General features: G+C 33.2%; 65 non-coding genes across 65 annotated transcripts; all 65 read right to left on the bottom strand.

Moving 5' to 3' along the window:
* Positions 1 to 97: 97 nt before the first annotated feature.
* TRNAG-GCC (transfer RNA glycine (anticodon GCC)) lies at positions 98 to 168 on the bottom strand. Its single transcript has one exon. It is a non-coding gene; the product is annotated as a tRNA-Gly (tRNA).
* A 230-nt stretch (positions 169 to 398) lies between these two features.
* Positions 399 to 469, bottom strand: TRNAG-GCC (transfer RNA glycine (anticodon GCC)). Its single transcript has one exon. It is a non-coding gene; the product is annotated as a tRNA-Gly (tRNA).
* A 230-nt stretch (positions 470 to 699) lies between these two features.
* TRNAG-GCC (transfer RNA glycine (anticodon GCC)) lies at positions 700 to 770 on the bottom strand. Its single transcript has one exon. It is a non-coding gene; the product is annotated as a tRNA-Gly (tRNA).
* Positions 771 to 1000: 230 nt separating this feature from the next.
* TRNAG-ACC (transfer RNA glycine (anticodon ACC)) lies at positions 1001 to 1071 on the bottom strand. The gene has a single exon. It is a non-coding gene; the product is annotated as a tRNA-Gly (tRNA).
* A 231-nt stretch (positions 1072 to 1302) lies between these two features.
* Positions 1303 to 1373, bottom strand: TRNAG-GCC (transfer RNA glycine (anticodon GCC)). The gene has a single exon. It is a non-coding gene; the product is annotated as a tRNA-Gly (tRNA).
* Positions 1374 to 1906: 533 nt separating this feature from the next.
* On the bottom strand, positions 1907 to 1977 carry TRNAG-GCC (transfer RNA glycine (anticodon GCC)). Its single transcript has one exon. It is a non-coding gene; the product is annotated as a tRNA-Gly (tRNA).
* A 229-nt stretch (positions 1978 to 2206) lies between these two features.
* On the bottom strand, positions 2207 to 2277 carry TRNAG-GCC (transfer RNA glycine (anticodon GCC)). Its single transcript has one exon. It is a non-coding gene; the product is annotated as a tRNA-Gly (tRNA).
* A 232-nt stretch (positions 2278 to 2509) lies between these two features.
* On the bottom strand, positions 2510 to 2580 carry TRNAG-GCC (transfer RNA glycine (anticodon GCC)). Its single transcript has one exon. It is a non-coding gene; the product is annotated as a tRNA-Gly (tRNA).
* A 231-nt stretch (positions 2581 to 2811) lies between these two features.
* Positions 2812 to 2882, bottom strand: TRNAG-GCC (transfer RNA glycine (anticodon GCC)). Its single transcript has one exon. It is a non-coding gene; the product is annotated as a tRNA-Gly (tRNA).
* A 231-nt stretch (positions 2883 to 3113) lies between these two features.
* On the bottom strand, positions 3114 to 3184 carry TRNAG-GCC (transfer RNA glycine (anticodon GCC)). The gene has a single exon. It is a non-coding gene; the product is annotated as a tRNA-Gly (tRNA).
* Positions 3185 to 3416: 232 nt separating this feature from the next.
* On the bottom strand, positions 3417 to 3487 carry TRNAG-GCC (transfer RNA glycine (anticodon GCC)). Its single transcript has one exon. It is a non-coding gene; the product is annotated as a tRNA-Gly (tRNA).
* A 232-nt stretch (positions 3488 to 3719) lies between these two features.
* Positions 3720 to 3790, bottom strand: TRNAG-GCC (transfer RNA glycine (anticodon GCC)). Its single transcript has one exon. It is a non-coding gene; the product is annotated as a tRNA-Gly (tRNA).
* Positions 3791 to 4021: 231 nt separating this feature from the next.
* On the bottom strand, positions 4022 to 4092 carry TRNAG-GCC (transfer RNA glycine (anticodon GCC)). Its single transcript has one exon. It is a non-coding gene; the product is annotated as a tRNA-Gly (tRNA).
* A 229-nt stretch (positions 4093 to 4321) lies between these two features.
* TRNAG-GCC (transfer RNA glycine (anticodon GCC)) lies at positions 4322 to 4392 on the bottom strand. The gene has a single exon. It is a non-coding gene; the product is annotated as a tRNA-Gly (tRNA).
* Positions 4393 to 4624: 232 nt separating this feature from the next.
* TRNAG-GCC (transfer RNA glycine (anticodon GCC)) lies at positions 4625 to 4695 on the bottom strand. Its single transcript has one exon. It is a non-coding gene; the product is annotated as a tRNA-Gly (tRNA).
* Positions 4696 to 4926: 231 nt separating this feature from the next.
* TRNAG-GCC (transfer RNA glycine (anticodon GCC)) lies at positions 4927 to 4997 on the bottom strand. Its single transcript has one exon. It is a non-coding gene; the product is annotated as a tRNA-Gly (tRNA).
* A 231-nt stretch (positions 4998 to 5228) lies between these two features.
* Positions 5229 to 5299, bottom strand: TRNAG-GCC (transfer RNA glycine (anticodon GCC)). The gene has a single exon. It is a non-coding gene; the product is annotated as a tRNA-Gly (tRNA).
* A 230-nt stretch (positions 5300 to 5529) lies between these two features.
* Positions 5530 to 5600, bottom strand: TRNAG-GCC (transfer RNA glycine (anticodon GCC)). Its single transcript has one exon. It is a non-coding gene; the product is annotated as a tRNA-Gly (tRNA).
* A 231-nt stretch (positions 5601 to 5831) lies between these two features.
* On the bottom strand, positions 5832 to 5902 carry TRNAD-GUC (transfer RNA aspartic acid (anticodon GUC)). Its single transcript has one exon. It is a non-coding gene; the product is annotated as a tRNA-Asp (tRNA).
* A 232-nt stretch (positions 5903 to 6134) lies between these two features.
* Positions 6135 to 6205, bottom strand: TRNAG-GCC (transfer RNA glycine (anticodon GCC)). The gene has a single exon. It is a non-coding gene; the product is annotated as a tRNA-Gly (tRNA).
* A 533-nt stretch (positions 6206 to 6738) lies between these two features.
* Positions 6739 to 6809, bottom strand: TRNAG-GCC (transfer RNA glycine (anticodon GCC)). The gene has a single exon. It is a non-coding gene; the product is annotated as a tRNA-Gly (tRNA).
* A 232-nt stretch (positions 6810 to 7041) lies between these two features.
* On the bottom strand, positions 7042 to 7112 carry TRNAG-GCC (transfer RNA glycine (anticodon GCC)). The gene has a single exon. It is a non-coding gene; the product is annotated as a tRNA-Gly (tRNA).
* A 232-nt stretch (positions 7113 to 7344) lies between these two features.
* TRNAG-GCC (transfer RNA glycine (anticodon GCC)) lies at positions 7345 to 7415 on the bottom strand. The gene has a single exon. It is a non-coding gene; the product is annotated as a tRNA-Gly (tRNA).
* A 231-nt stretch (positions 7416 to 7646) lies between these two features.
* On the bottom strand, positions 7647 to 7717 carry TRNAG-GCC (transfer RNA glycine (anticodon GCC)). Its single transcript has one exon. It is a non-coding gene; the product is annotated as a tRNA-Gly (tRNA).
* Positions 7718 to 7946: 229 nt separating this feature from the next.
* TRNAG-GCC (transfer RNA glycine (anticodon GCC)) lies at positions 7947 to 8017 on the bottom strand. Its single transcript has one exon. It is a non-coding gene; the product is annotated as a tRNA-Gly (tRNA).
* A 232-nt stretch (positions 8018 to 8249) lies between these two features.
* Positions 8250 to 8320, bottom strand: TRNAG-GCC (transfer RNA glycine (anticodon GCC)). Its single transcript has one exon. It is a non-coding gene; the product is annotated as a tRNA-Gly (tRNA).
* Positions 8321 to 8551: 231 nt separating this feature from the next.
* Positions 8552 to 8622, bottom strand: TRNAG-GCC (transfer RNA glycine (anticodon GCC)). The gene has a single exon. It is a non-coding gene; the product is annotated as a tRNA-Gly (tRNA).
* A 231-nt stretch (positions 8623 to 8853) lies between these two features.
* TRNAG-GCC (transfer RNA glycine (anticodon GCC)) lies at positions 8854 to 8924 on the bottom strand. Its single transcript has one exon. It is a non-coding gene; the product is annotated as a tRNA-Gly (tRNA).
* Positions 8925 to 9156: 232 nt separating this feature from the next.
* Positions 9157 to 9227, bottom strand: TRNAG-GCC (transfer RNA glycine (anticodon GCC)). Its single transcript has one exon. It is a non-coding gene; the product is annotated as a tRNA-Gly (tRNA).
* Positions 9228 to 9459: 232 nt separating this feature from the next.
* TRNAG-GCC (transfer RNA glycine (anticodon GCC)) lies at positions 9460 to 9530 on the bottom strand. The gene has a single exon. It is a non-coding gene; the product is annotated as a tRNA-Gly (tRNA).
* Positions 9531 to 9761: 231 nt separating this feature from the next.
* On the bottom strand, positions 9762 to 9832 carry TRNAG-GCC (transfer RNA glycine (anticodon GCC)). Its single transcript has one exon. It is a non-coding gene; the product is annotated as a tRNA-Gly (tRNA).
* A 229-nt stretch (positions 9833 to 10061) lies between these two features.
* On the bottom strand, positions 10062 to 10132 carry TRNAG-GCC (transfer RNA glycine (anticodon GCC)). Its single transcript has one exon. It is a non-coding gene; the product is annotated as a tRNA-Gly (tRNA).
* Positions 10133 to 10364: 232 nt separating this feature from the next.
* Positions 10365 to 10435, bottom strand: TRNAG-GCC (transfer RNA glycine (anticodon GCC)). Its single transcript has one exon. It is a non-coding gene; the product is annotated as a tRNA-Gly (tRNA).
* A 231-nt stretch (positions 10436 to 10666) lies between these two features.
* TRNAG-GCC (transfer RNA glycine (anticodon GCC)) lies at positions 10667 to 10737 on the bottom strand. Its single transcript has one exon. It is a non-coding gene; the product is annotated as a tRNA-Gly (tRNA).
* Positions 10738 to 10968: 231 nt separating this feature from the next.
* TRNAG-GCC (transfer RNA glycine (anticodon GCC)) lies at positions 10969 to 11039 on the bottom strand. The gene has a single exon. It is a non-coding gene; the product is annotated as a tRNA-Gly (tRNA).
* A 230-nt stretch (positions 11040 to 11269) lies between these two features.
* Positions 11270 to 11340, bottom strand: TRNAG-GCC (transfer RNA glycine (anticodon GCC)). The gene has a single exon. It is a non-coding gene; the product is annotated as a tRNA-Gly (tRNA).
* Positions 11341 to 11571: 231 nt separating this feature from the next.
* TRNAG-GCC (transfer RNA glycine (anticodon GCC)) lies at positions 11572 to 11642 on the bottom strand. Its single transcript has one exon. It is a non-coding gene; the product is annotated as a tRNA-Gly (tRNA).
* Positions 11643 to 11874: 232 nt separating this feature from the next.
* Positions 11875 to 11945, bottom strand: TRNAG-GCC (transfer RNA glycine (anticodon GCC)). Its single transcript has one exon. It is a non-coding gene; the product is annotated as a tRNA-Gly (tRNA).
* Positions 11946 to 12782: 837 nt separating this feature from the next.
* On the bottom strand, positions 12783 to 12853 carry TRNAG-GCC (transfer RNA glycine (anticodon GCC)). The gene has a single exon. It is a non-coding gene; the product is annotated as a tRNA-Gly (tRNA).
* Positions 12854 to 13085: 232 nt separating this feature from the next.
* Positions 13086 to 13156, bottom strand: TRNAG-GCC (transfer RNA glycine (anticodon GCC)). The gene has a single exon. It is a non-coding gene; the product is annotated as a tRNA-Gly (tRNA).
* Positions 13157 to 13387: 231 nt separating this feature from the next.
* TRNAG-GCC (transfer RNA glycine (anticodon GCC)) lies at positions 13388 to 13458 on the bottom strand. The gene has a single exon. It is a non-coding gene; the product is annotated as a tRNA-Gly (tRNA).
* A 229-nt stretch (positions 13459 to 13687) lies between these two features.
* Positions 13688 to 13758, bottom strand: TRNAG-GCC (transfer RNA glycine (anticodon GCC)). Its single transcript has one exon. It is a non-coding gene; the product is annotated as a tRNA-Gly (tRNA).
* A 232-nt stretch (positions 13759 to 13990) lies between these two features.
* Positions 13991 to 14061, bottom strand: TRNAG-GCC (transfer RNA glycine (anticodon GCC)). The gene has a single exon. It is a non-coding gene; the product is annotated as a tRNA-Gly (tRNA).
* Positions 14062 to 14292: 231 nt separating this feature from the next.
* Positions 14293 to 14363, bottom strand: TRNAG-GCC (transfer RNA glycine (anticodon GCC)). Its single transcript has one exon. It is a non-coding gene; the product is annotated as a tRNA-Gly (tRNA).
* Positions 14364 to 14594: 231 nt separating this feature from the next.
* On the bottom strand, positions 14595 to 14665 carry TRNAG-GCC (transfer RNA glycine (anticodon GCC)). Its single transcript has one exon. It is a non-coding gene; the product is annotated as a tRNA-Gly (tRNA).
* Positions 14666 to 14895: 230 nt separating this feature from the next.
* Positions 14896 to 14966, bottom strand: TRNAG-GCC (transfer RNA glycine (anticodon GCC)). The gene has a single exon. It is a non-coding gene; the product is annotated as a tRNA-Gly (tRNA).
* A 231-nt stretch (positions 14967 to 15197) lies between these two features.
* Positions 15198 to 15268, bottom strand: TRNAG-GCC (transfer RNA glycine (anticodon GCC)). The gene has a single exon. It is a non-coding gene; the product is annotated as a tRNA-Gly (tRNA).
* A 232-nt stretch (positions 15269 to 15500) lies between these two features.
* Positions 15501 to 15571, bottom strand: TRNAS-GCU (transfer RNA serine (anticodon GCU)). The gene has a single exon. It is a non-coding gene; the product is annotated as a tRNA-Ser (tRNA).
* Positions 15572 to 16408: 837 nt separating this feature from the next.
* TRNAG-GCC (transfer RNA glycine (anticodon GCC)) lies at positions 16409 to 16479 on the bottom strand. The gene has a single exon. It is a non-coding gene; the product is annotated as a tRNA-Gly (tRNA).
* A 232-nt stretch (positions 16480 to 16711) lies between these two features.
* TRNAG-GCC (transfer RNA glycine (anticodon GCC)) lies at positions 16712 to 16782 on the bottom strand. Its single transcript has one exon. It is a non-coding gene; the product is annotated as a tRNA-Gly (tRNA).
* A 231-nt stretch (positions 16783 to 17013) lies between these two features.
* Positions 17014 to 17084, bottom strand: TRNAG-GCC (transfer RNA glycine (anticodon GCC)). The gene has a single exon. It is a non-coding gene; the product is annotated as a tRNA-Gly (tRNA).
* Positions 17085 to 17315: 231 nt separating this feature from the next.
* On the bottom strand, positions 17316 to 17386 carry TRNAG-GCC (transfer RNA glycine (anticodon GCC)). The gene has a single exon. It is a non-coding gene; the product is annotated as a tRNA-Gly (tRNA).
* A 230-nt stretch (positions 17387 to 17616) lies between these two features.
* Positions 17617 to 17687, bottom strand: TRNAG-GCC (transfer RNA glycine (anticodon GCC)). The gene has a single exon. It is a non-coding gene; the product is annotated as a tRNA-Gly (tRNA).
* Positions 17688 to 17918: 231 nt separating this feature from the next.
* On the bottom strand, positions 17919 to 17989 carry TRNAG-GCC (transfer RNA glycine (anticodon GCC)). Its single transcript has one exon. It is a non-coding gene; the product is annotated as a tRNA-Gly (tRNA).
* A 232-nt stretch (positions 17990 to 18221) lies between these two features.
* Positions 18222 to 18292, bottom strand: TRNAG-GCC (transfer RNA glycine (anticodon GCC)). The gene has a single exon. It is a non-coding gene; the product is annotated as a tRNA-Gly (tRNA).
* Positions 18293 to 18523: 231 nt separating this feature from the next.
* On the bottom strand, positions 18524 to 18594 carry TRNAG-GCC (transfer RNA glycine (anticodon GCC)). The gene has a single exon. It is a non-coding gene; the product is annotated as a tRNA-Gly (tRNA).
* A 231-nt stretch (positions 18595 to 18825) lies between these two features.
* Positions 18826 to 18896, bottom strand: TRNAG-GCC (transfer RNA glycine (anticodon GCC)). The gene has a single exon. It is a non-coding gene; the product is annotated as a tRNA-Gly (tRNA).
* A 232-nt stretch (positions 18897 to 19128) lies between these two features.
* TRNAG-GCC (transfer RNA glycine (anticodon GCC)) lies at positions 19129 to 19199 on the bottom strand. Its single transcript has one exon. It is a non-coding gene; the product is annotated as a tRNA-Gly (tRNA).
* Positions 19200 to 19430: 231 nt separating this feature from the next.
* TRNAD-GUC (transfer RNA aspartic acid (anticodon GUC)) lies at positions 19431 to 19501 on the bottom strand. The gene has a single exon. It is a non-coding gene; the product is annotated as a tRNA-Asp (tRNA).
* A 232-nt stretch (positions 19502 to 19733) lies between these two features.
* TRNAG-GCC (transfer RNA glycine (anticodon GCC)) lies at positions 19734 to 19804 on the bottom strand. Its single transcript has one exon. It is a non-coding gene; the product is annotated as a tRNA-Gly (tRNA).
* A 534-nt stretch (positions 19805 to 20338) lies between these two features.
* On the bottom strand, positions 20339 to 20406 carry TRNAG-GCC (transfer RNA glycine (anticodon GCC)). Its single transcript has one exon. It is a non-coding gene; the product is annotated as a tRNA-Gly (tRNA).
* A 536-nt stretch (positions 20407 to 20942) lies between these two features.
* On the bottom strand, positions 20943 to 21018 carry TRNAG-GCC (transfer RNA glycine (anticodon GCC)). Its single transcript has one exon. It is a non-coding gene; the product is annotated as a tRNA-Gly (tRNA).
* A 570-nt stretch (positions 21019 to 21588) lies between these two features.
* TRNAG-GCC (transfer RNA glycine (anticodon GCC)) lies at positions 21589 to 21659 on the bottom strand. Its single transcript has one exon. It is a non-coding gene; the product is annotated as a tRNA-Gly (tRNA).
* A 230-nt stretch (positions 21660 to 21889) lies between these two features.
* On the bottom strand, positions 21890 to 21960 carry TRNAG-GCC (transfer RNA glycine (anticodon GCC)). The gene has a single exon. It is a non-coding gene; the product is annotated as a tRNA-Gly (tRNA).
* Positions 21961 to 22493: 533 nt separating this feature from the next.
* TRNAG-GCC (transfer RNA glycine (anticodon GCC)) lies at positions 22494 to 22564 on the bottom strand. The gene has a single exon. It is a non-coding gene; the product is annotated as a tRNA-Gly (tRNA).
* Between the last annotated feature and the right edge of the window lie 1513 nt (positions 22565 to 24077).

Raw genomic sequence — 24077 nt, 5'->3', positions numbered from 1 at the left:
ACTTTTTGAATTTTTTTTATTAATTTCGAAAGACCCTGAAGTAGGGATAATACAATTTAAACACAATATCGTTATGCATCAAATGACGACCAAAACATGCATCGGCCGGGAATCGAACCCGGATCTCCCGCGTGGCAGGCGAGAATTCTACCATTGAACCACCGAGGCTCTGCCGAGAGTAGAATATGGAAAAATTGTATTTCACCTGAATATTTGATAATCAAACCAAATATTTCTTTGAATTATTATCTCAAATAATATTTTTAGAAGGGTTTATCAATTTAAAAATTATTATTTTACATACTTTTCGTAATTTTTTATTAATTTCGAAAGACCCTAAAGTAAGGATAATACAATTTAAACACAATATCGTTATGCATCAAATGACGACCGAAACATGCATCGGCCGGGAATCGAACCCGGATCTCCCGCGTGGCAGGCGAGAATTCTACCATTGAACCACCGAGGCTCTGCCGAGAGTAGAATATGGAAAAATTGTATTTCACCTCAATATTTGATAATCAAACCAAATATTTCTTTGAATTATTATCTCAAATAATATTTTAGAAGGATTTATCAATTTAACAATTATCATTTTACTTAATTTTCGTAATTTTTTTAACATATTCCCAAGACCCTGAAGTAAGGATAATACAATTTAAACACAATATCGTTATGCATCAAATGACGACCAAAACATACATCGGCCGGGAATCGAACCCGGATCTCCCGCATGGCAGGCGAGAATTCTACCATTGAACAACCGAGGCTCTGCCGAGAGTAGAATATGGAAAAATTGTATTTCACCTGAATATTTGATAATCAAACCAAATATTTCTTTGAATTATTATAGCGAATAATATTTTTGGAAGGGTTTATCAATTTAAAAATTATCATTTACATACTTTTTGAATTTTTTTTATTAATTTCGAAAGACCCTAAAGTAAGGATAATACAATTTAAACACAATATCGTTATGCATCAAATGACGACCAAAACATACATCGGCCGGGAATCGAACCCGGATATCCCGCGTGGTAGGCGAGAATTCTACCATTGAACCACCGAGGCTCTGCCAAGAGTAGAATATGGAAAAATTGTATTTCACCTGAATATTTGATAATCAAACCAAATATTTCTTTGAATTATTATCTCAAATAATATTTTTAGAAGGGTTTATCAATTTAAAAATTATAATTTTACATACTTTTCGTAATTTTTTTATTAATTTCGAAAGACCCTAAAATAAGGATAATACAATTTAAACACAAAATCCTTATGCATCAAATGACGACCACAACATGCATCGGCCGGGAATCGAACCCGGATCTCCCGCGTGGCAGGCGAGAATTCTACCATTGAACCACCGATGCTCTGCAAAGAGTAGAATATGGAAAGAATGGTATTTCACCTGAATATTTGATAATAAAACCAAATATTTCTTTGAATTATTATCTCAAATAATATTTTTAGAAGTATTTATCAATTTAACAATTATCATTTTACTTAATTTTCGTAATTTTTTTAATATATTCCCAAGACCCTGAAGTAAGGATAATACAATTAAACACAATATCGTTATGCATCAAATGACGACCAAAACATACATCGGCCGGGAATCGAACCCGGATCTCCCGCGTGGCATGCGAGAATTCTACCATTGAACCACCGAGGCTCTGCCTAGAGTAGAGTATGGAAAAATGGTATTTCACCTGAATATTTGATAATCAAACCAAATATTTCTTTGAATTATTATCTCAAATAATATTTTTAGAAGGGTTTATCAATTTAAAAATTATCAATTTACATACTTTTTGAATTCTTTTTATTAATTTCGAAAGACCCTGAAGTAAGGATAATACAATTTAAACACAGTATCGTTATGCATCAAATGACGACCAAAACATGCATCGGCCGGGAATCGAACCCGGATCACCCGCGTGGCAGGCGAGAATTCTACCATTGAACCACCGAGGCTCTGCCGAGAGTAGAATATGGAAAAATTGTATTTCACCTCAATATTTGATAATCAAACCAAATATTTCTTTGAATTATTATCTCAAATAATATTTTTAGAAGGGTTTATCAATTTAAAAATTATTTTACATACTTTTCGTAATTTTCTTTATTAATTTCGAAAGACCCTGAAGTAAGGATAATACAATTTAAACACAAAATCGTTATGCATCAAATGACGACCACAACATGCATCGGCCGGGAATCGAACCCGGATCTCCCGCGTGGCAGGCGAGAATTCTACCATTGAACCACCGATGCTCTACAAAGAGCAGAATATGGAAAGAATGGTATTTCACCTGAATATTTGATAATAAAACCAAATATTTCTTTGAATTATTATCTCAAATAATATTTTTAGAAGGATTTATCAATTTAACAATTATCATTTTACTTAATTTTCGTAATTTTTTTAATATATTCCCAAGACCCTGAAGTAAGGATAATACAATTTAAACACAATATCGTTATGCATGAAATGACGACCAAAACATACATCGGCCGGGAATCGAACCCGGATCTCCCGCGTGGCAGGCGAGAATTCTACCATTGAACCACCGAGGCTCTGCCGAGAGTAGAATATGGAAAAATTGTATTTCACCTGAATATTTGATAATCAAACCAAATATTTCTTTGAATTATTATAGCGAATAATATTTTTGGAAGGGTTTATCAATTTAAAAATTATCATTTTACATACTTTTTGAATTTTTTTTATTAATTTCGAAAGACCCTGAAGTAAGGATAATACAATTTAAACACAATATCGTTATGCATGAAATGACGGCCAAAACATACATCGGCCGGGAATCGAACCCGGATCTCCCGCGTGGCAGGCGAGAATTCTACCATTGAACCACCGAGGCTCTGCCGAGAGTAGAATATGGAAAAATTGTATTTCACCTGAATATTTGATAATCAAACCAAATATTTCTTTGAATTATTATAGCGAATAATATTTTTGGAAGGGTTTATCAATTTAAAAATTATCAATTTACATACTTTTTGAATTCTTTTTATTAATTTCGAAAGACCCTGAAGTAAGGATAATACAATTTAAACACAGTATCGTTATGCATCAAATGACGACCAAAACATGCATCGGCCGGGAATCGAACCCGGATCTCCCGCGTGGCAGGCGAGAATTCAACCATTGAACCACCGAGGCTCTGCAAAGAGTAGAATTTTGAAAAAATGGTATTTCACCTAAATATTTGATAATCAAACCAAATATTTCTTTGAATTATTATAGCGAATAATATTTTTGGAAGGGTTTATCAATTTAAAAATTATCATTTTACATACTTTTTGAATTTTTTTTATTAATTTCGAAAGACCCTGAAGTAAGGATAATACAATTTAAACACAAAATCGTTATGCATCAAATGACGACCACAACATGCATCGGCCGCGAATCGAACCCGGATCTCCCGCGTGGCAGGCGAGAATTCTACCATTGAACCACCGATGCTCTGCAAAGAGCAGAATATGGAAAGAAAATTATTTCACCTGAATATTTGATAATAAAACCAAATATTTCTTTGAATTATTATCTCAAATAATATTTTTAGAAGGATTTATCAATTTAACAATTATCATTTTACTTAATTTTCGTAATTTTTTTAATATATTCCCAAGACCCTGAAGTAAGGACAATACAATTTAAACACAATATCGTTATGCATCAAATGACGACCAAAACATACATCGGCCGGGAATCGAACCCGGATCTCCCGCGTGGCAGGCGAGAATTCTACCATTGAACCACCGAGGCTCTGCCAAGAGTAGAATATGGAAAAATGGTATTTCACCTGAATATTTGATAATCAAACCAAATATTTCTTTGAATTATTATAGCGAATAATATTTTTGGAAGGGTTTATCAATTTAAAAATTATCATTTTACATACTTTTTGAATTTTTTTTATTAATTTCGAAAGACCCTGAAGTAAGGATAATACAATTTAAACACAATATCGTTATGCATCAAATGACGACCAAAACATGCATCGGCCGGGAATCGAACCCGGATCTCCCGCGTGGCAGGCGAGAATTCTACCATTGAACCACCGAGGCTCTGCCGAGAGTAGAATATGGAAAAATTGTATTTCACCTCAATATTTGATAATCAAACCAAATATTTCTTTGAATTATTATCTCAAATAATATTTTTAGAAGGGTTTATCAATTTAAAAATTATTTTACATACTTTTCGTAATTTTCTTTATTAATTTCGAAAGACCCTGAAGTAAGGATAATACAATTTAAACACAAAATCGTTATGCATCAAATGACGACCACAACATGCATCGGCCGGGAATCGAACCCGGATCTCCCGCGTGGCAGGCGAGAATTCTACCATTGAACCACCGATGCTCTACAAAGAGCAGAATATGGAAAGAATGGTATTTCACCTGAATATTTGATAATAAAACCAAATATTTCTTTGAATTATTATCTCAAATAATATTTTTAGAAGGATTTATCAATTTAACAATTATCATTTTACTTAATTTTCGTAATTTTTTTAATATATTCCCAAGACCCTGAAGTAAGGATAATACAATTTAAACACAATATCGTTATGCATGAAATGACGACCAAAACATACATCGGCCGGGAATCGAACCCGGATCTCCCGCGTGGCAGGCGAGAATTCTACCATTGAACCACCGAGGCTCTGCCGAGAGTAGAATATGGAAAAATTGTATTTCACCTGAATATTTGATAATCAAACCAAATATTTCTTTGAATTATTATAGCGAATAATATTTTTGGAAGGGTTTATCAATTTAAAAATTATCATTTTACATACTTTTTGAATTTTTTTTATTAATTTCGAAAGACCCTGAAGTAAGGATAATACAATTTAAACACAATATCGTTATGCATGAAATGACGGCCAAAACATACATCGGCCGGGAATCGAACCCGGATCTCCCGCGTGGCAGGCGAGAATTCTACCATTGAACCACCGAGGCTCTGCCGAGAGTAGAATATGGAAAAATTGTATTTCACCTGAATATTTGATAATCAAACCAAATATTTCTTTGAATTATTATAGCGAATACTATTTTTGGAAGGGTTTATCAATTTAAAAATTATCATTTTACATACTTTTTGAATTTTTTTTATTAATTTCGAAAGACCCTGAAGTAAGGATAATACAATTTAAACACAATATCGTTATGCATGAAATGACGGCCAAAACATACATCGGCCGGGAATCGAACCCGGATCTCCCGCGTGGCAGGCGAGAATTCTACCATTGAACCACCGAGGCTCTGCCGAGAGTAGAATATGGAAAAATTGTATTTCACCTGAATATTTGATAATCAAACCAAATATTTCTTTGAATTATTATCTCAAATAATATTTTTAGAAGGGTTTATCAATTTAAAAATTATTATTTTACATACTTTTCGTAATTTTTTATTAATTTCGAAAGACCCTGAAGTAAAGATAATACAATTTAAACACAAAATCGTTATGCATCAAATGACGACCACAACATGCATCGGCCGGGAATCGAACCCGGATCTCCCGCGTGGCAGGCGAGAATTCTACCTTTGAACCACCGAGGCTCTGGTAAGAGTAGAATATGGAAAAATGGTATTTCACCTGAATATTTGATAATCAAACCAAATATTTCTTTGAATTATTATAGCGAATAATATTTTTGGAAGGGTTTATCAATTTAAAAATTATCATTTTACATACTTTTTGAATTTTTTTTATTAATTTCGAAAGACCCTGAAGTAAGGATAATACAATTTAAACACAATATCGTTATGCATCAAATGACGACCAAAACATGCATCGGCCGGGAATCGAACCCGGATCTCCCGCGTGACAGGCGAGAATTCTACCATTGAACCACCGAGGCTCTGCCGAGAGTAGAATATGGAAAAATTGTATTTCACCTCAATATTTGATAATCAAACCAAATAATTCTTTGAATTATTATCTCAAATAATATTTTTAGAAGGGTTTATCAATTTAAAAATTATTATTTTACATACTTTTCGTAATTTTTTTTATTAATTTCGAAAGACCCTAAAATAAGGATAATACAATTTAAACACAAAATCCTTATGCATCAAATGACGACCACAACATGCATCGGCCGGGAATCGAACCCGGATCTCCCGCGTGGCAGGCGAGAATTCTACCATTGAACCACCGATGCTCTGCAAAGAGTAGAATATGGAAAGAATGGTATTTCACCTGAATATTTGATAATAAAACCAAATATTTCTTTGAATTATTATCTCAAATAATATTTTTAGAAGTATTTATCAATTTAACAATTATCATTTTACTTAATTTTCGTAATTTTTTTAATATATTCCCAAGACCCTGAAGTAAGGATAATACAATTAAACACAATATCGTTATGCATCAAATGACGACCAAAACATACATCGGCCGGGAATCGAACCCGGATCTCCCGCGTGGCATGCGAGAATTCTACCATTGAACCACCGAGGCTCTGCCTAGAGTAGAGTATGGAAAAATGGTATTTCACCTGAATATTTGATAATCAAACCAAATATTTCTTTGAATTATTATCTCAAATAATATTTTTAGAAGGGTTTATCAATTTAAAAATTATCAATTTACATACTTTTTGAATTCTTTTTATTAATTTCGAAAGACCCTGAAGTAAGGATAATACAATTTAAACACAGTATCGTTATGCATCAAATGACGACCAAAACATGCATCGGCCGGGAATCGAACCCGGATCTCCCGCGTGGCAGGCGAGAATTCAACCATTGAACCACCGAGGCTCTGCAAAGAGTAGAATTTTGAAAAAATGGTATTTCACCTAAATATTTGATAATCAAACCAAATATTTCTTTGAATTATTATAGCGAATAATATTTTTGGAAGGGTTTATCAATTTAAAAATTATCATTTTACATACTTTTTGAATTTTTTTTATTAATTTCGAAAGACCCTGAAGTAAGGATAATACAATTTAAACACAAAATCGTTATGCATCAAATGACGACCACAACATGCATCGGCCGCGAATCGAACCCGGATCTCCCGCGTGGCAGGCGAGAATTCTACCATTGAACCACCGATGCTCTGCAAAGAGCAGAATATGGAAAGAAAATTATTTCACCTGAATATTTGATAATAAAACCAAATATTTCTTTGAATTATTATCTCAAATAATATTTTTAGAAGGATTTATCAATTTAACAATTATCATTTTACTTAATTTTCGTAATTTTTTTAATATATTCCCAAGACCCTGAAGTAAGGACAATACAATTTAAACACAATATCGTTATGCATCAAATGACGACCAAAACATACATCGGCCGGGAATCGAACCCGGATCTCCCGCGTGGCAGGCGAGAATTCTACCATTGAACCACCGAGGCTCTGCCAAGAGTAGAATATGGAAAAATGGTATTTCACCTGAATATTTGATAATCAAACCAAATATTTCTTTGAATTATTATAGCGAATAATATTTTTGGAAGGGTTTATCAATTTAAAAATTATCATTTTACATACTTTTTGAATTTTTTTTATTAATTTCGAAAGACCCTGAAGTAAGGATAATACAATTTAAACACAATATCGTTATGCATCAAATGACGACCAAAACATGCATCGGCCGGGAATCGAACCCGGATCTCCCGCGTGGCAGGCGAGAATTCTACCATTGAACCACCGAGGCTCTGCCGAGAGTAGAATATGGAAAAATTGTATTTCACCTCAATATTTGATAATCAAACCAAATATTTCTTTGAATTATTATCTCAAATAATATTTTTAGAAGGGTTTATCAATTTAAAAATTATTTTACATACTTTTCGTAATTTTCTTTATTAATTTCGAAAGACCCTGAAGTAAGGATAATACAATTTAAACACAAAATCGTTATGCATCAAATGACGACCACAACATGCATCGGCCGGGAATCGAACCCGGATCTCCCGCGTGGCAGGCGAGAATTCTACCATTGAACCACCGATGCTCTACAAAGAGCAGAATATGGAAAGAATGGTATTTCACCTGAATATTTGATAATAAAACCAAATATTTCTTTGAATTATTATCTCAAATAATATTTTTAGAAGGATTTATCAATTTAACAATTATCATTTTACTTAATTTTCGTAATTTTTTTAATATATTCCCAAGACCCTGAAGTAAGGATAATACAATTTAAACACAATATCGTTATGCATGAAATGACGACCAAAACATACATCGGCCGGGAATCGAACCCGGATCTCCCGCGTGGCAGGCGAGAATTCTACCATTGAACCACCGAGGCTCTGCCGAGAGTAGAATATGGAAAAATTGTATTTCACCTGAATATTTGATAATCAAACCAAATATTTCTTTGAATTATTATAGCGAATAATATTTTTGGAAGGGTTTATCAATTTAAAAATTATCATTTTACATACTTTTTGAATTTTTTTTATTAATTTCGAAAGACCCTGAAGTAAGGATAATACAATTTAAACACAATATCGTTATGCATGAAATGACGGCCAAAACATACATCGGCCGGGAATCGAACCCGGATCTCCCGCGTGGCAGGCGAGAATTCTACCATTGAACCACCGAGGCTCTGCCGAGAGTAGAATATGGAAAAATTGTATTTCACCTGAATATTTGATAATCAAACCAAATATTTCTTTGAATTATTATAGCGAATAATATTTTTGGAAGGGTTTATCAATTTAAAAATTATCAATTTACATACTTTTTGAATTCTTTTTATTAATTTCGAAAGACCCTGAAGTAAGGATAATACAATTTAAACACAGTATCGTTATGCATCAAATGACGACCAAAACATGCATCGGCCGGGAATCGAACCCGGATCTCCCGCGTGGCAGGCGAGAATTCAACCATTGAACCACCGAGGCTCTGCAAAGAGTAGAATTTTGAAAAAATGGTATTTCACCTAAATATTTGATAATCAAACCAAATATTTCTTTGAATTATTATAGCGAATAATATTTTTGGAAGGGTTTATCAATTTAAAAATTATCATTTTACATACTTTTTGAATTTTTTTTATTAATTTCGAAAGACCCTGAAGTAAGGATAATACAATTTAAACACAAAATCGTTATGCATCAAATGACGACCACAACATGCATCGGCCGCGAATCGAACCCGGATCTCCCGCGTGGCAGGCGAGAATTCTACCATTGAACCACCGATGCTCTGCAAAGAGCAGAATATGGAAAGAAAATTATTTCACCTGAATATTTGATAATAAAACCAAATATTTCTTTGAATTATTATCTCAAATAATATTTTTAGAAGGATTTATCAATTTAACAATTATCATTTTACTTAATTTTCGTAATTTTTTTAATATATTCCCAAGACCCTGAAGTAAGGACAATACAATTTAAACACAATATCGTTATGCATCAAATGACGACCAAAACATACATCGGCCGGGAATCGAACCCGGATCTCCCGCGTGGCAGGCGAGAATTCTACCATTGAACCACCGAGGCTCTGCCAAGAGTAGAATATGGAAAAATGGTATTTCACCTGAATATTTGATAATCAAACCAAATATTTCTTTGAATTATTATAGCGAATAATATTTTTGGAAGGGTTTATCAATTTAAAAATTATCATTTTACATACTTTTTGAATTTTTTTTATTAATTTCGAAAGACCCTGAAGTAAGGATAATACAATTTAAACACAATATCGTTATGCATCAAATGACGACCAAAACATGCATCGGCCGGGAATCGAACCCGGATCTCCCGCGTGGCAGGCGAGAATTCTACCATTGAACCACCGAGGCTCTGCCGAGAGTAGAATATGGAAAAATTGTATTTCACCTCAATATTTGATAATCAAACCAAATATTTCTTTGAATTATTATCTCAAATAATATTTTTAGAAGGGTTTATCAATTTAAAAATTATTTTACATACTTTTCGTAATTTTCTTTATTAATTTCGAAAGACCCTGAAGTAAGGATAATACAATTTAAACACAAAATCGTTATGCATCAAATGACGACCACAACATGCATCGGCCGGGAATCGAACCCGGATCTCCCGCGTGGCAGGCGAGAATTCTACCATTGAACCACCGATGCTCTACAAAGAGCAGAAATTGGAAAGAATGGTATTTCACCTGAATATTTGATAATAAAACCAAATATTTCTTTGAATTATTATCTCAAATAATATTTTTAGAAGGATTTATCAATTTAACAATTATCATTTTACTTAATTTTCGTAATTTTTTTAATATATTCCCAAGACCCTGAAGTAAGGATAATACAATTTAAACACAATATCGTTATGCATGAAATGACGACCAAAACATACATCGGCCGGGAATCGAACCCGGATCTCCCGCGTGGCAGGCGAGAATTCTACCATTGAACCACCGAGGCTCTGCCGAGAGTAGAATATGGAAAAATTGTATTTCACCTGAATATTTGATAATCAAACCAAATATTTCTTTGAATTATTATAGCGAATAATATTTTTGGAAGGGTTTATCAATTTAAAAATTATCATTTTACATACTTTTTGAATTTTTTTTATTAATTTCGAAAGACCCTGAAGTAAGGATAATACAATTTAAACACAATATCGTTATGCATGAAATGACGGCCAAAACATACATCGGCCGGGAATCGAACCCGGATCTCCCGCGTGGCAGGCGAGAATTCTACCATTGAACCACCGAGGCTCTGCCGAGAGTAGAATATGGAAAAATTGTATTTCACCTGAATATTTGATAATCAAACCAAATATTTCTTTGAATTATTATAGCGAATAATATTTTTGGAAGGGTTTATCAATTTAAAAATTATCATTTTACATACTTTTTGAATTTTTTTTATTAATTTCGAAAGACCCTGAAGTAAGGATAATACAATTTAAACACAATATCGTTATGCATGAAATGACGGCCAAAACATACATCGGCCGGGAATCGAACCCGGATCTCCCGCGTGGCAGGCGAGAATTCTACCATTGAACCACCGAGGCTCTGCCGAGAGTAGAATATGGAAAAATTGTATTTCACCTGAATATTTGATAATCAAACCAAATATTTCTTTGAATTATTATCTCAAATAATATTTTTAGAAGGGTTTATCAATTTAAAAATTATTATTTTACATACTTTTCGTAATTTTTTATTAATTTCGAAAGACCCTGAAGTAAAGATAATACAATTTAAACACAAAATCGTTATGCATCAAATGACGACCACAACATGCATCGGCCGGGAATCGAACCCGGATCTCCCGCGTGGCAGGCGAGAATTCTACCTTTGAACCACCGAGGCTCTGGCAAGAGTAGAATATGGAAAAATGGTATTTCACCTGAATATTTGATAATCAAACCAAATATTTCTTTGAATTATTATAGCGAATAATATTTTTGGAAGGGTTTATCAATTTAAAAATTATCATTTTACATACTTTTTGAATTTTTTTTATTAATTTCGAAAGACCCTGAAGTAAGGATAATACAATTTAAACACAATATCGTTATGCATCAAATGACGACCAAAACATGCATCGGCCGGGAATCGAACCCGGATCTCCCGCGTGGCAGGCGAGAATTCTACCATTGAACCACCGAGGCTCTGCCGAGAGTAGAATATGGAAAAATTGTATTTCACCTCAATATTTGATAATCAAACCAAATAATTCTTTGAATTATTATCTCAAATAATATTTTTAGAAGGGTTTATCAATTTAAAAATTATTATTTTACATACTTTTCGTAATTTTTTTTATTAACTTCGAAAGACCCTGAAGTAAGGATAATACAATTTAAACACAAAATCGTTATGCATCAAATGACGACCACAACATGCATCGGCCGGGAATCGAACCCGGATCTCCCGCGTGGCAGGCGAGAATTCTACCATTGAACCACCGATGCTCTGCAAAGAGCAGAATATGGAAAGAATGGTATTTCACCTGAATATTTGACAATAAAACCAAATATTTCTTTGAATTATTATCTCAAATAATATTTTTAGAAGGATTTATCAATTTAACAATTATCATTTTACTTAATTTTCGTAATTTTTTTAATATATTCCCAAGACCCTGAAGTATGGATAATACAATTTAAACACAATATCGTTATGCATGAAATGACGACCAAAACATACATTGGCCGGGAATCGAACCCGAATCTCCCGCGTGGCAGGCGAGAATTCTACCATTAAACCACCGAGGCTCTGCCAAGAGTAGAATATGGAAAAATGGTATTTCACCTGAATATTTGATAATCAAACCAAATATTTCTTTGAATTATTATCTCAAATAATATTTTTGGAAGGGTTTATCAATTTAAAAATTATCATTTTACATACTTTTTGAATTTTTTTTATTAATTTCGAAAGACCCTGAAGTAAGGATAATACAATTTATACACAATATCGTTATGCATCAAATGACGACCAAAACATACATCGGCCGGGAATCGAACCCGGATATCCCGCGTGGCAGGCGAGAAATCAACCATTGAACCACCGAGGCTCTGCAAAGAGTAGAATTTTGAAAAAATGGTATTTCACCTAAATATTTGATAATCAAACCAAATATTTCTTTGAATTATTATAGCGAATAATATTTTTGGAAGGGTTTATCAATTTAAAAATTATCATTTTACATACTTTTTGAATTTTTTTTATTAATTTCGAAAGACCCTGAAGTAAGGATAATACAATTTAAACACAAAATCGTTATGCATCAAATGACGACCACAACATGCATCGGCCGCGAATCGAACCCGGATCTCCCGCGTGGCAGGCGAGAATTCTACCATTGAACCACCGATGCTCTGCAAAGAGCAGAATATGGAAAGAAAATTATTTCACCTGAATATTTGATAATAAAACCAAATATTTCTTTGAATTATTATCTCAAATAATATTTTTAGAAGGATTTATCAATTTAACAATTATCATTTTACTTAATTTTCGTAATTTTTTTAATATATTCCCAAGACCCTGAAGTAAGGACAATACAATTTAAACACAATATCGTTATGCATCAAATGACGACCAAAACATACATCGGCCGGGAATCGAACCCGGATCTCCCGCGTGGCAGGCGAGAATTCTACCATTGAACCACCGAGGCTCTGCCAAGAGTAGAATATGGAAAAATGGTATTTCACCTGAATATTTGATAATCAAACCAAATATTTCTTTGAATTATTATAGCGAATAATATTTTTGGAAGGGTTTATCAATTTAAAAATTATCATTTTACATACTTTTTGAATTTTTTTTATTAATTTCGAAAGACCCTGAAGTAAGGATAATACAATTTAAACACAATATCGTTATGCATCAAATGACGACCAAAACATGCATCGGCCGGGAATCGAACCCGGATCTCCCGCGTGGCAGGCGAGAATTCTACCATTGAACCACCGAGGCTCTGCCGAGAGTAGAATATGGAAAAATTGTATTTCACCTCAATATTTGATAATCAAACCAAATATTTCTTTGAATTATTATCTCAAATAATATTTTTAGAAGGGTTTATCAATTTAAAAATTATTTTACATACTTTTCGTAATTTTCTTTATTAATTTCGAAAGACCCTGAAGTAAGGATAATACAATTTAAACACAAAATCGTTATGCATCAAATGACGACCACAACATGCATCGGCCGGGAATCGAACCCGGATCTCCCGCGTGGCAGGCGAGAATTCTACCATTGAACCACCGATGCTCTACAAAGAGCAGAAATTGGAAAGAATGGTATTTCACCTGAATATTTGATAATAAAACCAAATATTTCTTTGAATTATTATCTCAAATAATATTTTTAGAAGGATTTATCAATTTAACAATTATCATTTTACTTAATTTTCGTAATTTTTTTAATATATTCCCAAGACCCTGAAGTAAGGATAATACAATTTAAACACAATATCGTTATGCATGAAATGACGACCAAAACATACATCGGCCGGGAATCGAACCCGGATCTCCCGCGTGGCAGGCGAGAATTCTACCATTGAACCACCGAGGCTCTGCCGAGAGTAGAATATGGAAAAATTGTATTTCACCTGAATATTTGATAATCAAACCAAATATTTCTTTGAATTATTATAGCGAATAATATTTTTGGAAGGGTTTATCAATTTAAAAATTATCATTTTACATACTTTTTGAATTTTTTTTATTAATTTCGAAAGACCCTGAAGTAAGGATAATACAATTTAAACACAATATCGTTATGCATGAAATGACGGCCAAAACATACATCGGCCGGGAATCGAACCCGGATCTCCCGCGTGGCAGGCGAGAATTCTACCATTGAACCACCGAGGCTCTGCCGAGAGTAGAATATGGAAAAATTGTATTTCACCTGAATATTTGATAATCAAACCAAATATTTCTTTGAATTATTATAGCGAATAATATTTTTGGAAGGGTTTATCAATTTAAAAATTATCATTTTACATACTTTTTGAATTTTTTTTATTAATTTCGAAAGACCCTGAAGTAAGGATAATACAATTTAAACACAATATCGTTATGCATGAAATGACGGCCAAAACATACATCGGCCGGGAATCGAACCCGGATCTCCCGCGTGGCAGGCGAGAATTCTACCATTGAACCACCGAGGCTCTGCCGAGAGTAGAATATGGAAAAATTGTATTTCACCTGAATATTTGATAATCAAACCAAATATTTCTTTGAATTATTATCTCAAATAATATTTTTAGAAGGGTTTATCAATTTAAAAATTATTATTTTACATACTTTTCGTAATTTTTTATTAATTTCGAAAGACCCTGAAGTAAAGATAATACAATTTAAACACAAAATCGTTATGCATCAAATGACGACCACAACATGCATCGGCCGGGAATCGAACCCGGATCTCCCGCGTGGCAGGCGAGAATTCTACCTTTGAACCACCGAGGCTCTGGCAAGAGTAGAATATGGAAAAATGGTATTTCACCTGAATATTTGATAATCAAACCAAATATTTCTTTGAATTATTATAGCGAATAATATTTTTGGAAGGGTTTATCAATTTAAAAATTATCATTTTACATACTTTTTGAATTTTTTTTATTAATTTCGAAAGACCCTGAAGTAAGGATAATACAATTTAAACACAATATCGTTATGCATCAAATGACGACCAAAACATGCATCGGCCGGGAATCGAACCCGGATCTCCCGCGTGGCAGGCGAGAATTCTACCATTGAACCACCGAGGCTCTGCCGAGAGTAGAATATGGAAAAATTGTATTTCACCTCAATATTTGATAATCAAACCAAATAATTCTTTGAATTATTATCTCAAATAATATTTTTAGAAGGGTTTATCAATTTAAAAATTATTATTTTACATACTTTTCGTAATTTTTTTTATTAACTTCGAAAGACCCTGAAGTAAGGATAATACAATTTAAACACAAAATCGTTATGCATCAAATGACGACCACAACATGCATCGGCCGGGAATCGAACCCGGATCTCCCGCGTAGCAGGCGAGAATTCTACCATTGAACCACCGATGCTCTGCAAAGAGCAGAATATGGAAAGAATGGTATTTCACCTGAATATTTGACAATAAAACCAAATATTTCTTTGAATTATTATCTCAAATAATATTTTTAGAAGGATTTATCAATTTAACAATTATCATTTTACTTAATTTTCGTAATTTTTTTAATATATTCCCAAGACCCTGAAGTATGGATAATACAATTTAAACACAATATCGTTATGCATGAAATGACGACCAAAACATACATTGGCCGGGAATCGAACCCGGATCTCCCGCGTGGCAGGCGAGAATTCTACCATTAAACCACCGAGGCTCTGCCAAGAGTAGAATATGGAAAAATGGTATTTCACCTGAATATTTGATAATCAAACCAAATATTTCTTTGAATTATTATCTCAAATAATATTTTTGGAAGGGTTTATCAATTTAAAAATTATCATTTTACATACTTTTTGAATTTTTTTTATTAATTTCGAAAGACCCTGAAGTAAGGATAATACAATTTATACACAATATCGTTATGCATCAAATGACGACCAAAACATACATCGGCCGGGAATCGAACCCGGATATCCCGCGTGGCAGGCGAGAAATCAACCATTGAACCACTGAGGCTCTGCAATGAGTAGAATTTTGAAAAAATGGTATTTCACCTAAATATTTGATAATCAAACCAAATATTTCTTTGAATTATTATAGCGAATAATATTTTTGGAAGGGTTTATCAATTTAAAAATTATCATTTTACATACTTTTTGAATTTTTTTTATTAATTTCGAAAGACCCTGAAGTAAGGATAATACAATTTATACACAATATCGTTATGCATCAAATGACGACCACATCATGCATCGGCCGGGAATCGAACCCGGATCTCCCGCGTGGCAGGCGAGAATTCTACCATTGAACCACCGATGCTCTGCAAAGAGCAGAATATGGAAAGAATGTTATTTCACCTGAATATTTGATAATAAAACCAAATATTTCTTTGAATTATTATCTCAAATAATATTTTTAGAAGGATTTATCAATTTAACAATTATCATTTTACTTAATTTTCGTAATTTTTTTAATATATTCCCAAGACCCTGAAGTAAGGATAATACAATTTAAACACAATATCGTTATGCATCAAATGACGACCAAAACATGCATCGGCCGGGAATCGAACCCGGATCTCCCGCGTGGCAGACGAGAATTCTACCATTGAACCACCGAGGCTCTGCCGAGAGTAGAATATGGAAAAATTGTATTTCACCTGAATATTTGACAATCAAACCAAATATTTCTTTGAATTATTATCTCAAATAATATTTTTAGAAGGGTTTATCAATTTAAAAATTATTATTTTACATACTTTTTGAATTTTTTTTATTAATTTCGAAAGACCCTGAAGTAAGGATAATACAATTTAAACACAATATCGTTATGCATCAAATGACGACCAAAACATGCATCGGCCGGGAATCGAACCCGGATATCCCGCGTGGCAGGCGAGAATTCTACCATTGAACCACCGAGGCTCTGCCAAGAGTAGAAAATGGAAAAATTGTATTTCACCTGAATATATGATAATCAAACCAAATATTTCTTTGAATTATTATCTCAAATAATATTTTAAGAAGGGTTTATCAGTTTAAAAATTATCATTTTACATACTTTTTGAATTTTTTTTATTAATTTCGAAAGACCCTGAAGTAAGGATAATACAATTTAAACACAATATCGTTATGCATGAAATGACGACCAAAACATACATCGGCCGGGAATCGAACCCGGATCTCCCGCGTGGCAGGCGAGAATTCTACCATTGAACCACCGAGGCTCTGCCGAGTGTAGAATATGGAAAAATTGTATTTCACCTGAATATTTGATAATCAAACCAAATATTTCTTTGAATTATTATCTCAAATAATATTTTTAGAAGGGTTTATCAATTTAAAAATTATTATTTTACATACTTTTCGTAATTTTTTATTAATTTCGAAAGACCCTGAAGTAAAGATAATACAATTTAAACACAAAATCGTTATGCATCAAATGACGACCACAACATGCATCGGCCGGGAATCGAACCCGGATCTCCCGCGTGGCAGGCGAGAATTCTACCTTTGAACCACCGAGGCTTTGGCAAGAGTAGAATATGGAAAAATGGTATTTCACCTGAATATTTGATAATCAAACCAAATATTTCTTTGAATTATTATAGCGAATAATATTTTTGGAAGGGTTTATCAATTTAAAAATTATCATTTTACATACTTTTTGAAATTTTTTTATTAATTTCGAAAGACCCTGAAGTAAGGATAATACAATTTAAACACAATATCGTTATGCATCAAATGACGACCAAAACATGCATCGGCCGGGAATCGAACCCGGATCTCCCGCGTGGCAGGCGAGAATTCTACCATTGAACCACCGAGGCTCTGCCGAGAGTAGAATATGGAAAAATTGTATTTCACCTCAATATTTGATAATCAAACCAAATAATTCTTTGAATTATTATCTCAAATAATATTTTTAGAAGGGTTTATCAATTTAAAAATTATTATTTTACATACTTTTCGTAATTTTTTTTATTAATTTCGAAAGACCCTGAAGTAAGGATAATACAATTTAAACACAAAATCGTTATGCATCAAATGACGACCACAACATGCATCGGCCGGGAATCGAACCCGGATCTCCCGCGTGGCAGGCGAGAATTCTACCATTGAACCACCGATGCTCTGCAAAGGGTAGAATATGGAAAGAATGGTATTTCACCTGAATATTTGATAATAAAACCAAATATTTCTTTGAATTATTATCTCAAATAATATTTTTAGAAGGATTTATCAATTTAACAATTATCATTTTACTTAATTTTCGTAATTTTTTTAATATATTCCCAAGACCCTGAAGTAAGGATAATACAATTAAACACAATATCGTTAAGCATCAAATGACGACGAAAACATACTTCGGCCGGGAATCGAACCCGGATCTCCCGCGTGGCAGGCGAGAATTCTACCATTGAACCACCGAGGCTCTGCCAAGAGTAGAGTATGGAAAAATGGTATTTCACCTGAATATTTGATAATCAAACCAAATATTTCTTTGAATTATTATCTCAAATAATATTTTTAGAAGGGTTTATCAATTTAAAAATTATCAATTTACATACTTTTTGAATTCTTTTTATTAATTTCGAAAAACCCTGAAGTAAGGATAATACAATTTAAACACAATATCGTTATGCATCAAATGACGACCAAAACATGCATCGGCCGGGAATCGAACCCGGATCTCCCGCGTGGCAGGCGAGAATTCAACCATTGAACCACCGAGGCTCTGCAAAGAGTAGAATTTTGAAAAAATGGTATTTCACCTAAATATTTGATAATCAAACCAAATATTTCTTTGAATTATTATAGCGAATAATATTTTTGGAAGGGTTTATCAATTTAAAAATTATCATTTTATTTACTTTTTGAATTTTTTTTATTAATTTCGAAAGACCCTGAAGTAAGGATAATACAATTTAAACACAATATCGTTATGCATCAAATGACGACCAAAACATGCATCGGCCGGGAATCGAACCCGGATCTCCCGCGTGGCAGGCGAGAATTCTACCATTGAACCACCGCGGCTCTGCCGAGAGTAGAATATGGAAAAATTGTATTTCACCTGAATATTTGATAATCAAACCAAATATTTCTTTGAATTATTATCTCAAATAATATTTTTAGAAGGGTTTATCAATTTAAAAATTATTATTTTACATACTTTTCGTAATTTTTTTATTAATTTCGAAAGACCCTGAAGTAAGGATAATACAATTTAAACACAAAATCGTTATGAATCAAATGACGACCACAACATGCATCGGCTGGGAATCGAACCTGGATCTCCCGCGTGACAGGCGAGAATTCTACCATTGAACCACCGATGCTCTGCAAAGAGCAGAATATGGAAATAATGGTATTTCACCTGAATATTTGATAATAAAACCAAATATTTCTTTGAATTATTATCTCAAATAATATTTTTAGAAGGATTTATCAATTTAACAATTATCATTTTACTTAATTTTCGTAATTTTTTTAATATATTCCCAAGACCCTGAAGTAAGGATAATACAATTTAAACACAATATCGTTATGCATGAAATGACGACCAAAACATACATCGGCCGGGAATCGAACCCGGATCTCCCGCGTGGCAGGCGAGAATTCTACCATTGAACCACCGAGGCTCTGCCAAGAGTAGAATATGGAAAAATTGTATTTCACCTGAATATTTGATAATCAAACCAAATATTTCTTTGAATTATTATCTCAAATAATATTTTTAGAAGGGTTTATCAATTTAAAAATTATCAATTTACATACTTTTTGAATTCTTTTTATCAATTTCGAAAGACCCTGAAGTAAGGATAATACAATTTAAACACAATATCGTTATGCATCAAATGACGACCAAAACATGCATCGGCCGGGAATCGAACCCGGATCTCCCGCGTGGCAGGCGAGAAATCAACCATTGAACCACCGAGGCTCTATAAAGAGTAGAATTTTGAAAAAATGGTATTTCACCTAAATATTTGATAATCAAACCAAATATTTCTTTGAATTATTATAGCGAATAATATTTTTGGAAGGGTTTATCAATTTAAAAATTATCATTTTACATACTTTTTGAATTTTTTTTATTAATTTCGAAAGACCCTGAAGTAAGGATAATACAATTTAAACACAATATCGTTATGCATCAAATGACGACCAAAACATGCATCGGCCGGGAATCGAACCCGGATCTCCCGCGTGGCAGGCGAGAATTCTACCATTGAACCACGGCGGCTCTGCCGAGAGTAGAATATGGAAAAATTGTATTTCACCTGAATATTTGATAATCAAACCAAATATTTCTTTGAATTATTATCTCAAATAATATTTTTAGAAGGGTTTATCAATTTAAAAATTATTATTTTACATACTTTTCGTAATTTTTTTATTAATTTCGAAAGACCCTGAAGTAAGGATAATACAATTTAAACACAAAATCGTTATGAATCAAATGACGACCACAACATGCATCGGCTGGGAATCGAACCTGGATCTCCCGCGTGACAGGCGAGAATTCTACCATGGAACCACCGATGCTCTGCAAAGAGTAGAATATGGAAATAATGTTATTTCACCTGAATATTTGATAATAAAACCAAATATTGCTTTGAATTATTATCTCAAATAATATTTTTAGAAGGATTTATCAATTTAACAATTATCATTTTACTTAATTTTCGTAATTTTTTAATATATTCCCAAGACCCTGAAGTAAGGATAGTACAATTTAAACACAATATCGTTATGCATCAAATGACGATCAAAACATGCAGCGGCCGGGAATCGAACCCGGATCTCCCGCGTGGCAGGCGAGAATTCTACCATTGAACCACCGAGGCTCTGCCGAGAGTAGAATATGGAAAAATTGTATTTCACCTGAATATATGATAATCAAACCAAATATTTCTTTGAATTATTATCTCAAATAATATTTTTAGAAGGATTTATCAATTTAACAATTATCATTTTACTTAATTTTCGTAATTTTTTTAATATATTCCCAAGACCCTGAAGTAAGGATAATACAATTTAAACACAATATCGTTATGCATCAAATGACGACCAAAACATACATCGGCCGGGAATCGCACCCGGATCTCCCGCGTGGCAGGCGAGAATTCTACCAATGAACCACCGAGGCTCGGCCGAGAGTAGAATATGGAAAAATTGTATTTCACCTGGCTCTGCCGAGAGTAGAATATGGAAAAATTGTATTTCACCTGAATATTTGATAATCAAACCAAATATTTCTTTGAATTATTATCTCAAATAATATTTTTAGAAGGGTTTATCAATTTAAAAATTATCATTTTACATACTTTTTGAATTTTTTTTATTAATTTCGAAAGACCCTGAAGTAAGGATAATAAAATTTAAACACAATATCGTTATGCATCAAATGACGACCAAAACATGCATCGGCCGGGAATCGAACCCGGATCTCCCGCGTGGCAGACGAGAATTCTACCATTGAACGACCGAGGCTCTGCCGAGAGTAGAATATGGAAAAATTGTATTTCACCTGAATATTTGATAATCAAACCAAATATTTCTTTGAATTATTATCTCAAATAATATTTTTCGAAGGGTTTATCAATTTAAAAATTATCATTTTACATACTTTTTGAATTTTTTTATTAATTTCGAAAGACCCTGAAGTAAGGATAATACAATTTAAACACAATATCTTTATGCATCCAATGACGACCAAAACATGCATCGGCCGGGAATCGAACCCGGATCTCCCGCTTGGCAGGCGAGAATTCTACCATTGAACCACCGAGGCTCTGCCGAGAGTAGAATATGGAAAAATTGTATTTCACCTGAATATTTGATAATCAAACCAAATATTTCTTTGAATTATTATCTCAAATAATATTTTTAGAAGGGTTTATCAATTTAAAAATTATTATTTTACATACTTTTCGTAATTTTTTTATTAATTTCGAAAGACCCTGAAGTAAGGATAATACAATTTAAACACAAAATCGTTATGAATCAAATGACGACCACAACATGCATCGGCTGGGAATCGAACCTGGATCTCCCGCGTGACAGGCGAGAATTCTACCATGGAACCACCGATGCTCTGCAAAGAGTAGAATATGGAAATAATGTTATTTCACCTGAATATTTGATAATAAAACCAAATATTGCTTTGAATTATTATCTCAAATAATATTTTTAGAAGGATTTATCAATTTAACAATTATCATTTTACTTAATTTTCGTAATTTTTTAATATATTCCCAAGACCCTGAAGTAAGGATAGTACAATTTAAACACAATATCGTTATGCATCAAATGACGACCAAAACATACATCGGCCGGGAATCGAACCCGGATCTCCCGCGTGGCAGGCGAGAATTCTACCATTGAACCACCGAGGCTCTGCCAAAAGTAGAATATGAAAAATGGTATTTCACCTGAATATTTGATAATCAAACCAAATATTTCTTTGAAATATTATCTCACATAATATTTTTAGAAGGGTTTATCAATTTAACAAGTTGGGAAAACCAAAATATTACCTCTCCGAGTCAAGACGACTACTTACAAACTTATTTACCCAGATATGGAAATGTTTCTTAAGTTAAAATTTATGAAATATTAAAGCAGTATGCAAAGCATAGCAAATATACTGTAAATCAGACGACATTTTACATCCAATAATGATATACTTGTACACATTAAAATCATCCGATGGGGGAAAAACGGGAAATGAAGAGATAAAACTTTGGAGAGATATATACCTTTACCTGTTTGTAAAGGCCCAATTTTCTACTCCTCAACTGTATGCTCTCTATGTTCAAAGCCATATTCACAACAGGGTTGCCATGTTCTCGCGTGATCAACTGGTTTCACGCCAATTAAATAGCTATAGTCCCATAGAGCTATTTGTATTAATTCCTCCATAGTTTTTTCGCCAAGCTGAGAACTACGCGTTTTACGTCACGTTATCCAAAAAGCCGACTATTTTCTTTGAAGACCGCGCTAGCTCAGCGCTAAACACCGTGACGTCAAAATTCAAAAACAAAATCCCGTTATGATAACAGCGCTGGGCTCTGCTGAACGCGGCCCAGATTTCCACCATGATTATAAAATCTAAGCCTAATTATTTAAAAGTGTATTTAACTTTCGGCTCACTCTGAACCGTTAATGTCTCTGCATTACAGAAACGAAAACCAAACCCAAGCGTTTACTTTTTGGTTCACTAAGCCTATTGACAAATAAAAGTTCATTTGACCAATATAGTAGCGTTGTGCTTGTATTCACTTAAAAAAGGATTATGCTATAAACAGATGTAGTATAGCTTAAGTAATATATAATATTCCATTTTAAATAATAATATTAAAAAAAATCTTTGGAATATCAAAATGAAATAGAGCTTTAAAGCTACAAAAGTACTAAATGCAGCATAATTACGAAAAATATTTCCACATATTCACTTTATATTAAGGATAAAGGGAATATTATGGTTCTGTAGGATTTCTTTACACATCAAAACAAAACGAACTTTTAACGCAGCGCACTACTGTAACAACGGACGGACACACACAGACAAAACATGGACTGCTTTTTAACTCTTTCCGTATTAATTTTGAATTGAGAAACAAGATTATCTTAAATATTAAAATAAATATAATTAATATTTAATATTTTCTTCGTTAGTTATTCGCCTTATTGAACGTTACATCGTTTTAAAAAAGAACAATTAAACATTCTTGAGAGACTTGACTAATATTGGCGTTTGAAATGAAGCATACGCCGGTTGCTTCGCCTTAATCAAATAGGTAGTATATAAGGGTGTCGAACTACAGCTAAAAGCAAGAACAACCGCAATTGCGAAAACCTATCGTGGACAACCCACCCTAGGGAGGCTAGACGTTTCTCGTAACCCTA

Source organism: Phalangium opilio, unplaced genomic scaffold, assembly GCF_054372755.1.
Source record: "Phalangium opilio isolate 3A_F unplaced genomic scaffold, DU_Popi_V2 ptg000002l_1, whole genome shotgun sequence".
Lineage (NCBI taxonomy): Eukaryota > Metazoa > Arthropoda > Arachnida > Opiliones > Phalangiidae > Phalangium > Phalangium opilio.
The sequence above is the reverse complement of the archived record's forward strand: the minus strand, read 5'-3'. Positions and strand labels throughout refer to the sequence as shown.